The sequence below is a fragment of the Acanthochromis polyacanthus genome, chromosome 16, assembly GCF_021347895.1.
Source record: "Acanthochromis polyacanthus isolate Apoly-LR-REF ecotype Palm Island chromosome 16, KAUST_Apoly_ChrSc, whole genome shotgun sequence".
Taxonomy (NCBI): domain Eukaryota; kingdom Metazoa; phylum Chordata; class Actinopteri; family Pomacentridae; genus Acanthochromis; species Acanthochromis polyacanthus.
This window is the reverse complement of record NC_067128.1, coordinates 2,129,973-2,150,428: the sequence shown is the minus strand read 5'-3', so window position 1 is coordinate 2,150,428 and position 20,456 is coordinate 2,129,973. Positions and strand designations below refer to the sequence as shown.

The 20,456-nt window shown below is 42.3% G+C and overlaps 1 protein-coding gene across 2 annotated transcripts in view; it reads right to left on the bottom strand.

Annotated features, from left to right (window-relative positions):
* The window catches only part of flrt2 (fibronectin leucine rich transmembrane protein 2), a 63,587-nt gene that overhangs the window by 8,533 nt on the left and 34,598 nt on the right, over positions 1-20,456 (bottom strand). The window contains exon 1 of one of the 2 annotated variants that reach the window (XM_022216008.2): positions 1,317-2,405. The exons of the other annotated variant lie outside the window; for it this stretch is intronic. The gene's annotated coding sequence lies outside the window, so the exon portion shown is untranslated. Of the gene's footprint in view, positions 1-1,316; positions 2,406-20,456 lie in introns of those variants that run through there. 2 annotated transcript variants of the gene reach the window in all.

Genomic DNA, 20,456 nt, shown 5'->3' with positions numbered 1-20,456 from the left:
TTTTATGAGCCATCAAACATCTCCTCTCCCTCTCCCCTCTGGCATGATTGAAAGACAGTATTTGTCATCTGTAGCTTTGAGCTTAACCAGAGCTCCACCCTGAGTCAGAGCTGGATGACACAATGATGGGAAACGATGGGTTGAATGTTAAGCACAGGGGCGACCGTGAGCCTGGGTTAAGGCTTCCTGCAGCGTCTGGAGCCACACAGTTCAGAAAATGAGAAGAATTCTAATATTTTCTGGGGACCAATTTTACATTTCTAAAAAAAATCTGATTCATTTCGAGTGCCAGCCGTGACTGACAGGGAGCTGTATTTTGTAAAGATGAGAAAAAACACACTCCTCTCCATGCATTCGCAGCCTTGCTTCTTTAAGATTCCCTGCCTTGTTTGTTGACTAGATGGAAGCCTGCATGGAGCTCTTTGAGATGGAGAAACAATCCTTTGACACAACCACACATACATACTCTCTGATCTACTTTTCTAAATTGAAAGAGCTAAATTTAATCAAATAAGCTTCAGGGGAGGTGGTGGTGGTGGTGGAGGGAGGGATAAGCAACCACATGAAGTGATAAAATGTGCTGCCACAGCGGCAGAATCAACAGCAGAAGGCAGCAGCATCAAGATTATTATAGCTGCATAAATAAAATGTCAGTGAGAATCCAAAGAACAGCAGCACGAGTTCACCTCGCGACACCAAAACTGACAAACTGCGGACAGGAGTGAGTTTAGAAAGACTTTCACGCCCTTTCTCACCTCTTTTTTTAATTTAGTTTCCAGTCCAGGGAGCACAGTTTCACACCAGCAGATGAACGCTGTGATATGCGGCCAGGACAATCCGATTAGAAGTGGATTTAGCGACAGAAAACGCAATTAAAAGTTTAAAATGGATAGGAGCGTTTAAGAGGCGATAAGAGGAGGATCAGGTGGACTTCAAAGGCTGCCCAGTGTTCATCTGAATGAATTATTACAAAGGAACGAATTGAAAACCGTGCAGAGCATTGAGTGTGAAAGAAAAAAGGAGAGAAGAAAAAAAAGTCAGGTTTTTCTCTCGGGTTGAAAAATGTGCACTGCCGTGATCCTTAACCCGATGAAATGTCTAATTAACCCACAAATAAATAGCGTTTTATTTAAATGATCTCTGAATTAAAGTGAGAGGATTAGGCTGTGTGCAGCTCCATGGGTGGATGTGCGTTATGAGGCTGTCTGCTGGAGCTTTCTGCTCCGTTTCATGTGAAAAGTAGCCGATTTATATGCAACTCAGGCCTGGCCTTAATTCTCCCCAGGTTCGGGTGCAGAAGCAAACATCCAGCCTACCTTTGGCGAGCCTTTATCCATCGCAAACCCCGCTACGGCATTCAACTTTTCCCCTTTTCTTTCCGCCTCCGTCCTTCATGCGGTCCCGCTGTATGACCGTGCGTAAAGCTCTGCTCGGTGCGTTCCGATCAGCAGCCCGGAGAGTCCACGGAACGGCATATTCGGCTGCATGGGTCCTTCCACTCGGTCTGTGTCCGTCCGCACTTTTTTCCCTCTCTTTTCCTTTTTTGTAAATTTTGTTTTACCGTGTGCGTTTCCCCTCCGATTTAACTCAACACCGTCTGCGGCGCGTAAGGAGCGAAGGAAGCAGCGGCAGGCACTTCTCCTCTTCCACTCTCTGCTGCCCGAACGGGGAGGACGCGCTCGCCGAAGTGTCCGCCGCCTGATCCGCCGCGGGCCATGACGCGGGGACCAGCTGCGTCCGTCCCGGTGGCTGCGCCGTTCGGCTCGGGGGGAGGGAGGGACGGAGGTGGAAGCTCAAACTTGCCTTTTTGGTGGCTGCGCGGCTCGGAGCTCCGGACTCCCTCAGAGTTGTTTTCTTAGATGGATTCAGTTGATAGTGCGACGTGTGTGCTCTGCTCACCTCTCTCTCTCTCTCTCGCTCTCTCTCTCTCTCTCTCTGTGTCTCCCCCTCTCGTCCCTCCTTCCTCCCCTCCTCCTCCTCCTCAGAATGAAGAATGCATCTCCTCCAGCAGCTCCGTGATGGCTTTAAGCCACAGATCCTCCCCGCTGCCCTCACACTGCAGAAAATAGTTTGTCTCTCAACACTCCTGATCTCCTGCGTGCTCTTTATTTTTTTCTACCTTTTCATCCTAATCTGAGCTCTCCTTTGCATTTTAATTCTCCACTGGATCCTCTGTGCCACCAAGTCCCTGATTGTAAGCTCTGAGGATCACTTTAACTTGTGTTCTTTTTGTTTTTATTCCCGCTGCCCTACAGCTGGATAATCAGCCCCAGAGCGCAGCGCAGCCTCGCCTCCACCGGCCGGACTCTGCCGGTGATGTGAGGCGTTCAGACACACGCTGACAGCCTCGGTAATTTCATCTGACGACTCCGCTGCTGCCGCTGCTTCTTTCTTGTCTCTCTGTTACTGATTCAGCAGTGCACCGCTGCTCAGAGCGGGAGCGCGCACCGGCACGTTCGTCTGCATCCACTCGGTTTATTAATGCGCGCGCACCCGTGTTTTTTTTTACACCCCCCCCCCCTCGCTTTTGAGGCTAAATGCGCACACGCTTGCTGATGTTTTAATGAGCACAGCTTTGTTCGTGCGTGTTGTTTGGCTCTCAAACACATAAAGAACATCTTAAAGCCAAACTGGGATAAAAGTGAAACTAGTCGAAGTAACGCGTCTTATTCCAACAGAGAAAGCATTCAACTGCTTCAGCTCAGTGAAACTGGACTGATTAGCAGCTGGAAGATCCTGCTGACTCACTTCTAGTGCTACTATAACCATAGAATGGGCATTATTAGAGGCATAGAATAAAGTTGCTCATTTAAAATCACTTTACAAGGACATGTTTTGGTTAAATTTGCCTGAAGGACGACATTTGTGCTTTCATTTTATTTATTTATTGTAATGACAGTGCCAAGAGCCTCCTAGGCCACTCGACAGCCATCTTTGTAGTCCCCCCAGGCAGGACGAGGCCTCAACCTAAATGAATGGCAGAGAGATCTAAAACTGCAACTTTCACTATTCTCCAGGATGTAAAAACTGCATAGAAATGTTGTGAAATTATTCACCTCCTGATTAGTTTTGTGCACTCAGACCATTCTGTGACTGCACCTTGCTACTGTTCTGCAACTGTGAGAATAAAACTCCCTGATTTGTTTGCATTTCTTTAAACCAGGGGCTTCAAACTCATCTTGGTTCAGCCCAATTTGATCTCCAGTGGACCAGACCAGTGAAATCAGAGCAGAATAACCTAGAAATAAGCTATAAACTCCAAATCTTTCCTTTGTTTTAGTGCAAGAAAGTACATTCAGAAAATGCTCACATTTAAGGAAGTATCTTTTTACAAATCATCATGAACAACCTGAAATTTATCAAGAAAAATAAATTCAGTTTCGACATTGTGCCTCAGTTTATCATTTACACATTACAACTTAAAGCAAGACAAACATGAGACACAAAACGACAAAAGCGAGAAACAAAATGACAAAAAATGAGACAGACACGAAAACCCCCCAAAAAGAGACAAAAATCTGACCAAAAAGTTATAAAACTGCAAAAAAATGGACAAACGACAAAGACACAAAATGACAAAATAAGACAAAAAAACACAAGCGAGACAAAAACGAAAAACTAAACAACAAAAACAAGAAACAAAACAATAAAAACACAAACAATGACAAAGTCAGACAAAAAATTAAACATAAGACAAAACATCACAAAAACATGAGACACAAAGTGACAAAAGAACAATTTTACTATTTTACTTAATGATCCAAACAACTTGTCATGGTCTAGAAATGATTTTAATTTTCTAGTTTCACTAATTTACAATCTGCAGTTAATGTCTTCTCTGTAATTTTTCCACTTTGAGGGCCGGATTGGACCCTCTGGAGGACCACTTTTGGCCCATGGGCCTCATGTTGGACACCCCTGCTTTAAACCAACCAGAGTCCTAGTAAGTAGGGCTGAATAGGGAGGAATACTGTCATTAAAATAGATAATCCACCACAAATACAACTCTCAGCTCTGCCTTGCATGATCCAAATACCCCCAAAATGTGAAATCTTCAGTGCAGTAGAATGCGGTTTGGATGTTTTTGCTGTGGCTTTCCATTTGAAAGGAAATGGTAACATGTAAAAACGAAAAGAAGGGAGAAAAAGTTGACAAGTCGCACGTTTTCTCTTGTAGACGATCATAAAGTAATTCCTCAGAAAAACTGCAATAAAATCCAGGCCCAAATAACACTGGCAGGAGCCGCTTCTTAGACTTTGATTCCCGACAATCAGTGCGTCATAAAAATCATGCAGGTGGAGCATAAAAGTGGCGTCAACTATTGAGTGAGCAGCTCCAAGAGCAGTAAAAGTGAACAGACCTATGATTACTGATACAAAATGAGGCCACCTGCGATTTGTAAACAGCTTAAAAGCACAAACATGGTGATAATATGAACCTATCACCTGCAAGTCCGCACCGCTGGTCTAATCTGATCAAATAGTTTGATGACTCTGCAACTAAAACAAGCTTTAACAACCCTGTGCTTGAATCAGTCCAGCGTGATTGTCGGGATGTTTCTCGGTTCAGCGGTCGCAAAGGAGACAAGTGGCTTTTTGGGGAGAGGAGTGGGACATCTGTCATATAACCACCATCTTTGGTGTCGCAAAAGCCTGTCATAGATTCTTTAAATGTCAAGTCTCTCTTTCTTACACTCATAACCTTCCAAAGTCAATCTCTACCCACCTTTGAGGTCAGATCAAGTCTTGCTAAATCAACAGTCCGGCCAATGGAAGACTTACATGTGACAAAGTTGACGATCAAGACCAAACGCAAGTCTGTAATCATTTTGGCCCTGTTTACACGAGGACGCTTGCAGGTAAAAACGTCAAAATATTTCAACAAAACACTCTATCATTTATATGAGAACGGCGTTTTGGGGGCTTAAAAACGCAAAAATTTGAAACCGGCCTCCAGAGTATAAAAGTTGAAAACTCTCCACCATTACGTTTCCGTCTAAACAGCAAAACGCAAAACTTTGCCGGAAAAAAACCTTTGCCGAGATCTGACCACGTTGCGTACGCGACACATACGTGCGCCGGTGCTTTGGTTTGCCGGCCGGTACAAGGACGTAAACAAAGATGTCTGATTATTTTGTGGCTTTGTGGTCCAAAGTGGTTCGAAGCAGTAGTTCGACCTCTTCGTCTGTCCAAACAAAGTTCTTCTTACTAGTCGCCATCTGACATTTACCGTGGCGGAGATCTGAAAAGGGAGATAGTACGCATGTGCGTAGACATGGCGGAGTTTTATCACAGCGCCACCTAGCTGCCTGGGATGCATATCCAATTCCACACACTACAGAGTCACCGTATATACGCAGATTTCCTTCAAAACCGCTCGTCTAAACGTGAAATAAAAAGTGAAGACAAGACGCCACTTTTGCGTTTTCTGTTAAGATGGTCCTTGTATAAACGTAGCCTCAGATGCTATATTTCTATTTAAAAGTGTCATCTTCAGCAACCAAAGTTCCTCCACATTCTCAAAAATTCAACAGTCGCTGGCATGTGACAAATGTTGAAATGGTTTAAGATTAGCCAGTTTTTCGGTTTGGGTAAAAAGGACACATTTCTGAGGCGCATTCAAAAGAAAATCTGAAATGAACAACCACTGTGAGTCTTTGAAAGCAGCATCAGAAACATGTCATTTTTAAAATTTGGATGAAATTAAAGTCAGGTTTTGGCTCTTACAAACTTGCTAGTTTCCGTTTTCCAAGTGAAACGCAAACTTAACAGCACAATGTTGAACGTGGCGAAGGGACTGACAACTGATTTCTGGTTCTAAAGACAAAAAACCCCCCCCACATATCAGTGTTTAGAGGCTACAGTGTGCAAAGAACTACAGCACCTCGGACATATCAGATGTCGAATGCAGAAGGTTCAGGACTGCTTCCACACATGTGACCCAAAATACTTCTAGCTCGGGTGCTGTTATAATTTATATTTCCTCACACAGGAAAGAAAGAACATATGAGGCACTCACATGCTCCTTTAAAAGCACTAAAGCTGCCGTGTTGTGTGTTTGTGGAGGTCAGGAGGGCACCAAGACTCACAAGATCCCCACAGGTCAGCAGGTGCCGCGCTGCCTTTGATCCCGGCCTCCAGTTGCCACACAGCATTAATGTTTGACTCCCGGTGACCTGCTTCAGCACACGTCCAACAAATCCTCACAGCTCCCGTTTAAATCACCGCCCGTCGTCTGGCGCACGTGCGATCCACATCCAACGCGTCAAACCCTCCACGAGGCGACTCGGTTGTTCTCAGTGTTCGCCTTTCATGTTTCATTTCGGCTGCCGTGTCCCAGAGACGGCAAGGCCCAGTCCACAACATTTAATTCCTTCATAAATCAAGCTTCTGTGCGCGGCATGAATTATTGATTGAGTGAATTTAGAGGAAACAGCCTATTTTTATTCTCTCCTTGATGGACATGTTTTGCAGCCTCTGTTCCCGCTCGCTGCAGCGCTACGGAACGTCTCTTTCCAGCTCGCAAATGGGGATGAAATGACAAGACAGTCGGACGGGACGAAGATGGGCCGACGTGCAAACACCCCGGAGCCATTATCTGGGCCTGTTAATTGAATTTTCTTCATTGTTGTCAAGCAAAATAGCAGGGGTTAGATGTGAAATGAAACGCATTCCTTCAAAAAAAATGAACATAATTTGTGTTGGGCATTCCTCTGCAGCAGGGCCTCAGACTTATTTTAGTTCACATTCTGCCCAATTTGATCTCCAGTGGGTCAGATCAGGAACATCACAGCATAATATAAATAATCACACCTCTAGTTTTTTCCCTTGTTCACAAAACGACAAAAATGATACACAAAACAACGAACAAAGCGAAACAAAATGACAAAAATGAGACAAAAAACACAAGCGAGACAAAAAGGAAACACGCAACGACAACAACGAGAAACAAAATGACAAAAACATGAGACAATGACTGAAATCAGGCAAAAAAAAAGACAAACAAGATAAAATGTTACATAAATGAAACACAAAGTGACAAGAATGAGACACAAAATGTGAAAAGCCAGAAACAAAATGTCAAAAAATGAGACAAACGACACAAAACCAAACAAAAAAATCAGACAAGAAAGTCAGAAAGCCACAAAAAATGGACAAACAATAAAAAATTGACAAAAAATGACAAACGCGAGAAACAAAACAAGAGAAAAAGACTAACACAAGCGAGAAAAAAACACAAAACGACTCAAATAGACAAAAAACACAAGCAAGACAAAAAGAAAACACAAAATGACAAAAAAAGAAACAAACCTTCAAAACCACGAGACAAGCGACAAAAATCAGACACAAAATGAGAAGAACGAGACACAATATGACAAAAGCCAGAAACAAAATGACAAAAAATGAGACAAACGACAAGAAAAAAACACAAAAAGAGAAAAAATTAGACAAGAAAGTTACAAAGTGACAAAAATAGGCAAATGACAAAAATTAGACAAAAAAATGACAAAAGCAAGAAACAAAATGACAAAAAAAATATACTAACACAAGCGAGAAAAACAACAAAACAACAAAAATGATAGACAAAACAATGAGTAAAGCGAAACACAAAATGACAGAAATAAGACAAAGCACACAAGCGAGACAAAAAGGAAACACAAAATGATAAAAACAAGAAACAAAACGACTAAAGTTTGGATTTTTTATTTTACTTTCTGATCCAAACAACTTGTCATGGTCTAGAAATGATTTTAAATTTATACTTTTTCTAATTTACAATCTGCAGTTAATGTCTTCTCTGTAATTTTTACACTTTGAGGGCCGGATTGGACCCTCTGGAGGACCACTTTTGGACCACGGGCCTCATATTTGACAGCCCTGCTCTCCAGTTTCTGTGCTGCACAAATGCAGAGAAATATTTCTGCACCCTGGAAATTCCCCCGGCCTTGCCCAGAGACCTTCCCAGAGTTCTTGGTGTGGCGTATTTACTCTAGCTTGTGTACCTTGATAAAACTGTAGATACACATGACCCCAGAGTACATCAAAGCCAGCTCTGTCCATCTGCTCCTGTTCAGTCCGTGTTAAAGGAGGGGAAGGAGAGAGAGGGGAAGAAAAAAACTGCAGATATGTTTATCCCTTGGTTATATCCCCTCTCGTCCCCGGAGACGTCATTAGCTTATCACATTTCTCCTCGCATGAATTTACATCTGGACACTGAAAGGCACTTCAAAGGTGCCAACAACATCAGTGTTTAAAAAGCCTGGCGAGATCTTTGAGGGAACTAGCTGTGGGGAAGCCGCAGTAATGTTGCAAGCTGTGATGTAATCAAGGCCCGCCGCTCGAGATCTTCAGTGGCTTAAAGAAAAATATGCTGATTATGTTTAGAGTGGGCGATCAATGCGTTCATTAATTTCCGAGGCGATGTAATTATGTTTGCCCCCGTCGATTATCAATCTACATGCATCTAATGCCACAGCAGGGCTCCTTTTCACAGCCGAGGAAACAACATACTGTATGTTTTACTCCAGGAGATCTGAGAGGAGGTGAACCCACTCTCCAGACATTTACAGCCATTCACTGCTTAATTTTTGGATCTTTGAAATTCTTTCAACATATTGTGATTTATAGACACTAATACAAACCAGATCCTCTTTGCACCAGGACATCCCCGTACAACATCACCTCAATGCTGGATTAACTCTCAATAATCGCATTGTTTCGAAGGCGAGAAATGGAGCATTTCTTCTGATGAACAAATATAAAGCTAATACTGTATTGAAAATGCAGGCACCAGACTAGAAACTCAATGCAACAAATATAATAAGTCAGAAAATTGTGATTACCGGAATTAAAGGTGCGATTTACAATGAACTAATAGCATGATCACGGCTGTAAAATGAGCGGCAAACACCAGAACCTCCTCGGTTTTGGACTCATGGGTTGCATGTCTGGGTCAAAGCTTCACGCAGAAAAAAGTTGAACTGAAAAATTGTTGACATTTTGGGTTTACTGTGGAGCCTTTTTATTTTTTCCATACCAAAGCTAAACTGATAGTGTTTCATTCTACATTACGGCAAACATCCAACCTCATAAGTGATTCTTTTAACATATTATGATTAATTGACACAAATACACACTAAACAAACCACATCCTAGTTGTACCAGGACATAATATCACTTCAATGCCAATTAACTCTCATTAGCTGCATTATTTCTAGTGAAAAATGGAGTATTTGCGCTCTTAAAGTGAATATATTTGTGATTACTGACATAGAAGTTAGAAAACCTGTGAGTAAGCCTTTAACTTCACATCATTTAACAGCCTGAACATGGCTGTAAAATGACCCGTGGACACCAGAACTGTCTCAATCTTGGACCGATGGGTTGCAAGAAAGAAACCGCCTACGAATGTGAGATTTTTTGTTTCTACTCAAAGCTAAACTGATAATTGTCAATTTCACAGAAGAGCAAACATCATATTGTGATTTATAGACACTAAAACACACGTGGCAAACCAAACAGTTGTACCAGAACAATGAAAACAGCAAATAACACTTAAATGTCAAACCATCTCTCATTAATCGCACCGTTTCTAAACTAAAAAATGCAGTATTTGCTCTTGTGAAGAATCAAAAACCGACATTTTAGAAAGACTGAGCTGAAAATACAGACAGATATGAATACATTTGCGATTATTGGCATGCAAGTTAGAAAACCTGCAATTACTGAAACTAAACTGAGCAAACCTGCAATTTCATATCAGTTTACAGCAAGAACACGGTTATAGATTGGCCAGGACATTCTCAGTTTTGGACTTATGTTTTGTAAGTCTGCAGCAGGGCCTTTCAATTTTCTATACCAAAGCTAAACTTGTAGTTTTTCATTGTACAGAAGAGCAAATATCCGACTTTTCAACGTACAAGTGATAGTTACTGCCAGGCGGAGCAGTTTTGAATCATTTTGACATTTAAATGATACCGCACACTTGCATTGTGTTGCTCTCTAGTAGATGCCACAGCGTAAACAATATTTACCTCCACGCCTCTTTCATTGCTAAAGTGGAACAAATCGAGTCCCGGCACCGCTCCATCTGCCTCCGTAATGTCAGGAGGGGTGTTACATGTGGCATTTAAAAAGCACAGAGACATAAAAGTTGCTTTAATAAGATGAGTAAAACGGTCAGCGGCGCTGTCAGGAGGCCGGCGCGACGCTCAATCAGGGTCAGGTGGTGCACGAGCATGTGAATTACAGGGTGGGGGGCCGGAGCCAATGCAGGGTCCTGACTGAATGCTGCCCTGTGCTAATGCCAGGCTGTAAAAACACTGACTTGACAACAAGCAAGCCCCTGTAGTTCTGCTGAGGGAGGGATGGGGGAGAGAGAAGCAGAGCGAGGGAGGAGGAGGAGGAGGAAGGGGGTGTTTGGAGACAAGAAAAAAAAGGGTGGAGAGGTTCGGTCAGAGGAGGGCTGGTTTTGATATGTGGCTGCCATGTCATCCCCGTCCTACAAAGATTTAATACCTCCGACAACTGCCCCGCAACGTCTAACTGTCAGCATAAGTGGTGGCCATGTTGTGCTGCTCTCCGCTATGAAAAATATATATCTTAAAGGGACAACCCACCCCGGGAACGCCTCGCTTTATACAACAACGTGTGATGTTTAATGCATCCCTGGCAGCCTCTCATGTATGAGCATCATTCTCAGTGTCGAGTCATGTTTGGAGAAGAGCGTGAGAAATTAAAAAAACAAAAATGTGAATCAGTTTTTTCAAAATAAAGCTACACTTTAGGCTGCATCGATGTAACAAACAGTCAAAGAAGTCAAAAGTAAAACCAGTTGTTTTTTGGCTATTTACAAGAGAAAATGGAGAACAGTCTTTTGGAATTAGTTTTAATTGGCAAAGCTGTAATATTCTTTAATTTTAGCTAACACTGCTCATGTTTCACGCTGTCTGGAGATGAAGAAAAGCAACCACCAATCAGTCATGTGAGGGAAATATTTGGAATCAAATTAAAAAATGACCTTAACCTCCTGAGACTCATTCATTTATGTCCTCTGTACTGGACATTTGTTTTTGATCTATATTTTCTGACTCATTTGAGCCGCCGTACTAAATCCTGCTTAACAGAAGACATTGTGGCCTTTCCAATGATATCTCAAGTGATGAGGTGGGATGAGGAGAACTTTGTTTTCATGACGAGACGAAACGGAGAGCAAAACTCGTCTGCCAGGAAACAGAAACGTTAAGTCAAAAATTGTCACGATATCGTTGTTTTACCTCTGCTAACCATGTATTTTATTGTTTATAAACAAGTCAGGAATTATAAATTGGGGTCAGAGTTCAGTCAAAAGTTTTGTCAGGAAAAATAATCTCCCCTTTATGAATGTCAGCTCTTATGGACATGCTAATAGCTAACTAGCATGCTAGTTCTTTGTTTACATTCAGATTTCTGCCCCAAAACACATTTCTTTGTGGGGTAATAAATAGTTGTTTATTTCTATGTTACATTCAATCTTTTTATTTTAGTACACTATTGTTATTTAATTTAGTTTTTAAACGTTTCATTAGAAAATGGATTGACATTCTTGTTTTCTTGTTTTGATTTCAAAGTGTCGCTGTTTTGTTTTTTTATGGTACAATTATTTTGTTGTCTCTAAAATACAAATATTTTTAGAAAATTCTAAACTGTGAGTTGTTGTTTTAGCCTCAAAAAGGCAGGAAATCGCAAAAAAGGTCCTTTGATGCTTTTTTACCCTCCGTTTACCTTTCCAGTAACTTTATCTAATGCAAAACTTCAAAATAGGAGCATGATGAGCTAATGAGCTAAACTAGCAAATCTTTTGACAAAACCTTTGAAAAACCTGAAAGGTCATTCAGCAGCTTACTGTTGGGCTTTTACAATCCCCACAGACTCTTCTGACCATGTGGGTGATAGAATACTCTGTTCTGCAATTAGTTTTATTCATCACAAATTGTGGTTTTGAGTATAAAGTCTCAATCGCTGGAAGGGTTGGCAAAATATTTGGTGCAGGAATTCATGTTCCCCTGAGGATGAATCGTAATCATGTTGGAGTTCCTCGGCATCAATCATCAGCGCAAAAATCACATTTGTCCGTTTGTATGTGTCAGTGTATTACCAGAAACCTGTGAAAGCAGCGACCTCCCGTCCCTGTGAGGATGTAAACCTGCTGATGTTAACGCTAACCTCACAGAGCTGCTAGCTTGGCTTCAGTCTGGCTCACAGATTGACAGGTTTGAATTTCTTTGGTCCTATATTTGACTAACAGGTAAAATAATTTACTACACTTACAAAGGCCGGTTCTTGGGAACGGATCATGGTGCTGTCAACCTATAGGGGTTATTTTTTTAAAAACATGGTTGTACACATCCATTGTCAGCGTATTGTTACAGGAAATGGAGAGCGGTGTGCACCCAGTTTGGAGAAGCTGACAGCAAAACCAGCATGGAAGCTAAAGAATGACCTGCTGTGAATGGTACAGAAGCAAAATGTATTTTAGTCATCAAACAAAAATCGATATCAGGTGAAGTGTAAGCTTTATTTAGAATACATTCACCCCTGCACCTTGCCGTCAGACTGCCCTTTCAGACGAGGAACTGAAGCCGTCAGAGTCCTCTCTTCAAAGGCACCTCAATCCGCTGACGGAAACATTTTACCTCACAGAACACCCGAGGTTCAGTTCTACCAACGCATGACTTGGAGATGCCAGCACAAATCCTGTTAGTTTGAGTTAAATTAGTAGCTCACATCGACGTGTTATTCATATTTGGATTAATGCTGGTTTTAACACACTGTTCAAGATCTGAACTTATGTGTTCAATGTGTTAGTTCGGATCTGAAATAATGTTTTATTTCAGACATTACCATGGTTAACATGTTAATGAATAGCTGAATTGGTGTTTTAACACAATCCAGATTTAAATGTCTAATGTGTGAGTTTGGATCCAAATTTATGCCTTTTGCGTGTTAGTTCACTTCTGAATTAATGTGTTAGTTTGCATCCAAGTTAATGGGTTTACTGTGTGCCAGGAATGATGTGGTAGTTTGGATCCAAATTGGCATGTTTAGCATGTTTGTACCAACATGAATTAACATGCTGAGTTCTGAACTGATGCATTTAATGTGTTACTTGAGATCTGAAATAGCGTGACTGATTTAAGTTTAGATTTGAATGAACGTGATTAATGTGTCAGCTTGGATCCCAATGAATGAGTTTTATGTGTCAGTTTAGATGAGATGAAATCAGATTAGAATTATATTAGGTGGATCCAAGTTAATGTTGGTTCAGATGTGAATAAAGATCTAACTGCCACATTTAAGTGACTTCAGTTCAAAATCAGTGTGTTTCATGATTTAGTTCAGAAAAATCCATCCATCCATCCATCCTCTATACACCGCTTTATCCTCACTAGGGTCATGGGGGGTGCTGGAGTCTATCCCAGCTGACTCCGGTGAAGGCAGGGGACACCCTGGACAGGTCACCAGTCTGTCACAGGGCTACATATACAGACACACAATCACACTCACATTCACACCTACGGACACTTTAGAGTAACCAATTAACCTCAGCATGTTTTTGGACTGTGGGAGGAAGCCGGAGTACCCGGAGAAAACCCACGCATGCACAGGGAGAACATGCAGACTCCATGCAGAAAGATCCCAGGCCGGGATTTGAACCGGGGATCTTCTTACTGCAAGGCAAAAGTGCTAACCACTCTTCCACTGTGCAGCCCTAGTTCAGAAACAGTCAAACAATATCATGAACAAATGACCAACAGACCAGCAACTCCTGCATTCTGAGAGATAAAATGACTGTTTCAACCCAAGTTTGGTGGATTAAAGCAAACACGTGTTGACTTTCCCAAGTGAAAAACAACATGGAGCAGGTGATAATACTTCAAATATAGCATATACTTAAACTGATCCTGAATGTTTTAAGCGGCTAAAATACAATTTGCTAAACTTCCATGCTAATGGTTCTTGTCTGCTTCTCCACTTTGCTGAATTGCCCCAAAACCATCCACTTTACAGTGCCTCACACAGCCCCACTTCAAAGAAACTATCCTTTTAAAGAAGTGGAGGAAAAAGTGAAACTGGCGAGGGTACAATGTCATGTCATCCCTGATTGTTCAAAGGAGAGCAGAGGTCCTCGAGATTTTAATACGAAAATGCAAATGCAGGTTTCTTTTTGTGTAATTATGCAAGAAACTAGCAAGAAGCCCTTGAATTTGCATTCTGCTGTTTGTTTAATTACCGTTGATGTTTTGCAGCGAAGCACATTTCGGTTTAATCTTCCCTGAATCTTTTCCTGGAAACGCTGGTGTGCCCCTGCATTTGGCCGGACATTTTGGAGAAAAACACGCAACCCTTGCCTGAAAAATGTCAAGTCCTTCATGTGTGGTTGTTTATAGCTGAAAGGGGTTTAAGTGTGTATGTGTGTGTTGAGAACTTTACAAATCCCCCAAATTTCTCTTCATTTGATGAAAATGTGCTGCTTCACGGGATTTCCTCGTCGCTCCGGACTCAATGTCGGGCAAAGTGAGAATGACACGGTGCAGACTGGTGAAAAACAGCCTTGTTGTTGAGGAGTAAAAGTAAAAAGGGCCCGCGAGAGAGCAGAAAGAATAGTGGAGGAGAAAAATAAGACAGATGCCAGGAAGGAGCAGGTCTCAGGGTCACGCGAAAGATGGGCCTGATCCCACCTCCAATCCCTGCAGCTTTTCTTTTGTTTGAAGTCACATCTGGGCTAAATTTCCCCTTCTGAGCCGAGCAAAGAGGAAGTCTTCTGGGTGGGTGGACAGGGGGCTCAGGGTCGCTCCTGCCTCCCAGGCTAAACTGTTCTGAACGCTGCAGATCCGTGAGTCACTAAACCGGGGGACGGAGCAAAAACCCAGATCCAGACTCCTGATTCAGCGCTCATCAAGGCGGATCCATGACAGCTACCGAAGCGATGCGGTGACATGTGAGCGAAAGCATGTTTAGACTGTAGGTTAGATAAAGTTGAGCTGTTAAAGAGCTTCAACTGTTATCACACCACCTCAAACGCTGACTAATGTCATCACAAAGGTCACCATAGGAGTCTGAACAAACTTTAAACCAGCGGGACCCCCACAAAGATGACTAAGGAAAAAATATAATAATAAAATGTCACACAAAATACATTTAGCTTTTTTAATAGGTTTTTTTCCTGGTGAAATATTCAGCACTCGGGCCAGAGATTTGCTCAAACGAAACAGTTTGATCCAAAAAAATCTAGACGTGCTCCCTGGGCTGCACTCAGACACTGCTGTGAATGAGTCACAAGCAAAGAAAAAGCAAAGTGTGAGAACTACTTAAAGGCTGTTTCGCTATCAGAATCTCCAGAATACAGTTGCACACATGGTTTTCATCAAGATAAAAAATTGTTTTGATGTATGACGGTTCATTAAGATTGTAGGACAGTGGAAGGACTGTTAATTTTTTATTGTGATGTGTGTCTTGCAGACTTTGGGGACATTAAAGGAGCTTCTGCTAATTTGTCACATGCTTTATTCATTATTAAAATCCTGTGAAAACAGTTGTATAATCTCTTTTGTGGCCATCAGAGGGTTTTTAAAGTTTCAGATGGGTTGTCTTGACTTGGCCCTAATATGTTTTATGAAGAAAGTTTGGGATACCAACTGGAGATAAAAGGATAAGCAAAGAAATGGGCATTTAAGGTGGCAGGGATTCAAATTATTCATAGTCTTGGGTTGTATTAAAGTAAATTTAGCGGTTTGGCATCCTGTGTAAGACGTTAAACTGCAACCACGTAGAATGAATAGATCATGTGCGGGGTTAGTAAGTCCCATGCTAATGTTGACTGCTATTATTATGAGAAAGGACGGCAGGCAGATGATTCCATAAGACCGGCACGCATCGCTCAAAGCTAGCTGAGTATTGCAGGTTGTAGTAGTTCTGGGGCCTGCCACATGGAAGTCAGAAACTTCTTTTTCTCATATATTTTAATGTGGCAAACATTTACCATACATGACTGACTTATGGTTTTACAGCATGAAACATGACCCATACCAGCTGAAGTAATTCCTATAGACTTCTTTCCATTTTCTTTCGTATATGCCTAAGTTTTGCTTCTTAATTTCTTTTCCTTCAAGGTTTTGTAACAGTTAGTAAACTACTGGTTTTGTTTGCTAGCTTCTTCTACTCTGTTTATTATTGACACATGTAGCCTATAGCGCCATTTTCTGATGACACTACATAACCAAGTTTATTCGCTCCAAAGCAGGTAATGAAAACAAGCACAATTCTTATTTTCTTTCCTTTTTTGTGAACTTTAAAAAGTTTGCTTTATACTGGATTGAAAATCACATGGAAACACGCTTCGCAAAGCTGGCTGAGAGCATCTAAGAGGTGTGCTGAGGGCATTCCCTCGGCAAACATATAAATAGACCAGTTTTTTGGGTGCTTTGTACACATCCATCCATCCATATTCTTCTGCTTGTCTGTGCTCGCATCGTGGAAGCAGCAGATGAAGCAGGTCATTCCAGACATCCTTGCCCCAAACAACACTTTCCAGCTCTTCCTGGGGGATCCTGAGGAGTTCCCAGGTCAGATGAGATACATAATCCCTCCTGCGAGTTCTGGGTCTACCCCAGGGTCTCCTCCCAGGTGGACGTGTTCAAAAAACCTCCAAAGGAAGTCTCCCTGGAGGATCAGAATCAGATGTCCAAACCACCTCCACTGGTTCCTTCAGAGGTGAAGGATCAGCAGCTCTACTCTGAGCTCCCTCCAGATGTCTGATCTTCTCTTCCTATCTCTAAGGCTGAGCCCAGACACCTCACAGAGGAAGCTCATTTCAGACCCTTGTATCCACGATCTTGTTCTTTCAGTCAATACCCAGAGCTCATGATCACAGGTGAGGTTTGGAACATAGACGGATGGTAAACCGAGAGGTTCGTCTTGTGGCTCAGCTCCCTCTTTATCATCAGTGCAGTACAACGCCCACATTACTTTCCATCTCTCGCTCCATTTTCCCATCACTCATCAACAAGATCCCAATTTTCTCAAACTCCTTCACGTGGGGAAGCATCTCCCCCCCAACCTAGAGGGAGCAATCCACCAGTTTCCAGCAGAGAACCATGGCCTCAGACTTGGAAGTACTGATCCACATTGCCTTTTTCACTTTATATCAGACAGAGGTTCTTGATCACCCAGTTAGCATGTATATTGCCAGTGCTAGCTGTCAGCTGCTTGGTAACTTCACTCCTTAAAGACTCGACTGCAGTCTGAAGACGTTAACTTCCTCATATTACACAAACTCACTGAAACACTCAATGCTGCTGTGCAAAAACAAAACAATCCCAAAACAGAAGCTGACAGTCTGGTTTTGCTTGTACAAATGCTGAAGTTGTAGCCAGTGAAAACATCGACCTGCATACTTTATACGTTTAGCCGCGTCGGTTTCAACCTTTATTCATCTCTATCTTGTGAGTCCAATACCTTCATCAGTGAAACAACCCTTAACAGAGTCACAAATAAGTAGTTTTTGTTTGGAAAGTTTTTTGTTACAGCCAGTAAACCAGTCATTAAGTATTAATTAACAGTGATGTATTGGGGTTCATCATCTAAAACGATTATTCTGGTCATTTATACTCTAAGATATTTGCACCTGGTGACTCAAGTGTTCCTCATTTCTGTTGTTTGCTTTCTGTTAATTTCCCACATGAATTAAGCTGTCATACCTGCAAACACAGTTAACAGGAAACAAAAGAGAAGAGCAGGGAAACAGCCAATTACTGGAGAAAGAAAAGATAAATAATGAATAAAATCATAAAAAATTTAAAAAGACGCTCCAACAAAAAACAGTTCTTACTTCGTAAAGTGTGTCTGGCGCTGCTCTGCTGTGTTCCTGCGACCGGCAGCTTGATCCGATCAGTTCCTTACAGCTGTTTAAAGGCTGCCGGTGCCTGAATGACAATCTGTGTTTATCTTCGGCTTTCCCCTCCAACTAATTAACTAAAGCCCCGGAACACCAAAACACCACAGTCCCCTGAACCTTCTCCTTCTCTGACAGCTGATTTATTATTGCACCACTTCAAATTAGTGCCGAGTGGAGAACGTCTCACAACAATTTACACTCGCATGACCTGAGACACTTATTAATTGCTATATTTTAATTAAAGATAATTACAATATCCAAGCATATAATGCAGTTTCGCTGCAAACGTTGCTTATTTAGGTGACGGCGAATAAAATAGAGAGATAATTGCTGTCATCATCGGTATTATTATCTTTTTTTTTTTTAAATTTAGCGGGTTAGGTTATCAAAACAGACGCGCACTCTGGGGACGAGGTTGTTCTTCACTTTCGCTCCACTTCCGTACTCCTGTGTCTTCGCTTTTCAGATTAAACGCCGTGCCAATCTTTATTCCTCGTGGAAAAGCTTAATTGCCTGGGAAGCGAAGAGACATTTTTAACTTGCGTCCGAAAGCGGTGCATTGTAGTGGAAGCTTGAAAGGCTCTTATTATCTGTTTCAGCCCTCCCCCCTCCGTCCTTTTCAGGGTGAAAAATCCCCCTGATGGCAGGAATTTGGATAAATCCAGATTACATCAGAAGGCAGGTGAAACAGCTCAAAACAGGCGGCTAAAAATATAATTATGCTGTCAGACGACGCTAAGCTATATGGGCTTTAATCCGCTGCCATGCGATACCATTGCTTGTCTTTTCCCATCAAACCTTGTAATCCAATATTCTTATCCTGCGTCTTAATATACATTTCTTCCTCTGGTTAATTCATCATCAACATCTCTTTTCTTTTTCAGGTAATTTATTCTAGTAGCAATCACAGTATCGGCCTTGGCAAGCTTCAGTGTAACTCAAAGCCGGGCCAGTGTTCATTTACTCGTATTTTGGAATATTGCTCACAAGTTGAAATCAAACTCCTCACAACAACATGCCCCGGAGACGTGCAGATGCTGATTTCCTCTCGTCACGTGTTGACAGCGCTTCGTCTTTCTGTTTACAAGATCCTCCGGAGCAGCTCGCCGTGTCGTGAACAACATAAATGAGATTGCACTAAATAGCATTTTTGCCCCATATGGTTTTGCTGAGGCAGTAGCCTCTTTAAAACAATCTGCGGTTCCATCTGGTCACTGTGGGCTTTTTTTTTTGCCCCTCGTCTGTTTTTTTTTTTTGCTTTCACTTGCTGCCTCGGCGTGCCACCCCAGCTGGAAAAGCGTCTCACGAAACATCCCGAGGGCGTCTCTGAGGTGGACGCCTACGTGAGAACCGCCAATCCCTGTCGGGGTGCTTCGGGGACGCCCGGTGAATCAGAGCGCTTCGGCCTCGGATGGGAGGAACAAAGAGGCTCGGCGAGGGAGGAAGAGGAGAAATCAATTCGCAGGGATCTGTTTTCGTCGCTCATCCCTCACAGAGCGGCAGATCAGTCCTCCTCGCTCGCTCAGGTGGCACGGGGCCCAACCCTGGCGCCTGCCACCCTGCCCAGATTAATTGAAGCATGCTGTTGTAAATGAATCACATATGGCTAATATCTCCCCGCTTCACCCTCTCCAGCGCACGCTACCAGCATCACCTAGTCTCTTCTATTTCGGGAGCTTCACACTCTTATTTCTACCCTTTTCTTTGGACCTGAAGACACTGAGAAGCGTAAAGGTAACACAGGTCAGGTGCTCATCGGTTTGAGTTCACTGTAAAATTCATGACTTTCCCTTTTGGTTTTTCATTTGTCTCTCTCCACAGTCCACCCTGTGCTCTTAACGTGGCACGAAGCAGATTAATTGCGCTGTCGTACAAAAGGTATGAATAAGCCGGCGCACCTGTCCCTGATGCCACCGCGCATTAAGATGAATGCGTCATAGCTTTGCTCTTTATTAGTTATTTATAAGACCCACTGCCCAGAATAACAGCACTAAAACAAAGGGGACGGAGCGAACGGGCGCTCGCGGCTCTTTTTGGCAAAGCTCGCAAGGAAGTAATATGAAAGTGTTGACCAAAGTGACATTAACAACAGTGGCCTGCCAGGCGGCTCGATCCGGTTGTCATGTCAACACAGCATGGTTGTCATGTAAACATCCAGCATGAAGCAGAGCGAGGGGATTTGTTCTTCTTAATAAATCTTGACCTAAGTTGATGTAGCCGCTACAGGAATCATGTTTTTGCATTTTTTAGTTGCTCCAGGCAGTGATGCTGAAGATCTGCGGTTTTATTTTCCCTCTTTCTGTGTCACCAGTGTGCACATTCACAGGATTCGTTGGGTTTTCCGTGTGGAATTTTTAACCTTTAGTTTTAAATTGATCAGGCGATTAGCAAATACATATAACATTGTTAGTTTTTAACCTTTACATTCACTGTTAGTGAGGTTAATTTGTATTATAAATACAGTAATATTATTGGGTCTTAAACTGCATATTTAATTTAGTCAGGTAATTTCATATTTTATA